Below are 1,719 nucleotides of genomic sequence, written 5' to 3'. Positions count from 1 at the left end.
TATCTTGCTCTCTGGACAGGAGCAGCTTGCAACTGTGAGGATGTTAATTAAGGGGGTGTCACAGTTCATGCATCCCTCACCCTACTCAGTGTCTCGCAACGTGTGTGTGTGTGTGTGAGAGAGAGAGAGAGAGAGAGAGAGAGAGAGAGAGAGAGAGAGAGAGAGAGAGAGAGAGAGAGGAGGGGGAGAAAGTGAGTATGTGGTAAGTTACATGCTGTAAGGGTGTGTTGACAGGAGCAGCTGGACATCAGTGGGTGATGAAAAAGAGACACACACACACACACACACACACACACACACACACACACACACACACACGTTTGTCATACTATCTTTGTGAGAAACAGGGAGATAATTATTAACACAGATAATGAATTCTATTCTACACTTCAATCTGACACACACACACACACACACACACACACACACACACACACACACACACACACACACAGTCCCCACAAAAATCTAAACATTAATACCACCAATGTAATGAAACTATTTGTGTACAGAATTATGTGAGAATAAATTTGTCATGTGCTCAAGAATTTTATTTATTTTTTTTTTTTTTATCGGGTCAAAATGAAATAAAAAGGATAAAAAAATTAAATAAAACGTCTAATTACCTCATTGGAAGAAATTCTAAAAATGATTAAAAAATAACGTAAATAAAAAAAAAAATCACATAAAATTGTATATAAAATAATAAGAATAAGATTCTATAAGAATCGTGTAGAAGTTTTTATTTACTGAAGGTAAGTGTTGCTCTTTCTAGTCCCTACTAAGATATAAAAACACCCCAAACACACACACACACACACACACACACACACACACACACACACACACACACACACACACACACACACACACACATACAGCGAGAAAGATCCCGGCATTTTGTGGTGAATGACACCGTGCGAGACGACAGACTGACGTTTTATTTGTGGCTGGAGCGTAATGAAGCCTGTTCTCAGAGAGCAATCCAGGACCTGGGAAGTCCGTCAGTTTTCCACTTCGAGAACAGAAGTGACAGATCTAATGTTCCTGTGTAAATCTATGGGCATGATGTCAGCAGGAGTATTTCTGTCCAGAACAGACAGCACTCATACAGACATCACAAGCATCAGCAGGAACTGGAGAGGAACCAGAGAGGAACTGGAGAGGAACCGAACAAAACAGGAGCAACAAAATGACAAGAAGACAAAAAATAATCCAAATCTCTCTCTCTCTCTCTCTCTCTCTCTCTCTCTCCCCCCCGCTCTGTAGCTTACTCTCACTTCCTCTGTCACACTTTTAATGAACAACGGAAGGTGTTAATGGTATTTGTAGTAGGTGTGACTTTGCCACGCTTCAACACATTGGTTTAGGGTCCAGTGAAGAAGCCCTCTCACATACAAGGAAAAAAAAAACATATGCAGCGACCAGCTCCTGTTACAGCTGGCAATTAGTACCAAGCAAGAAGTGTGATTTTTCAAAGGGCCAGGGAAACATCTCTCTCTCTCTCTCTCTCTCTCTCTCTCTCTCTCTCTCTCTCTCACACACACACACTCTTACACTTAAAGCATTACTTTACTCGATTTGTCTGGCTTCGTGGGGTGGCGATAATGTTATTCTGCTCTCCACTCGGCTCACTCCATGTTGTCTCAAATTTAGCAAAAAAACATTAATATAATAAAGCCATGTGGCGCTGATCCTCCTCCTCCTCCTCCTCCTCCT

The sequence above is a fragment of the Silurus aristotelis genome (assembly GCF_946808225.1).
Source record: "Silurus aristotelis genome assembly, chromosome: 20".
Taxonomy (NCBI): Eukaryota; Metazoa; Chordata; class Actinopteri; order Siluriformes; family Siluridae; genus Silurus; species Silurus aristotelis.
Note: the sequence above shows the minus strand (reverse complement) of the source record.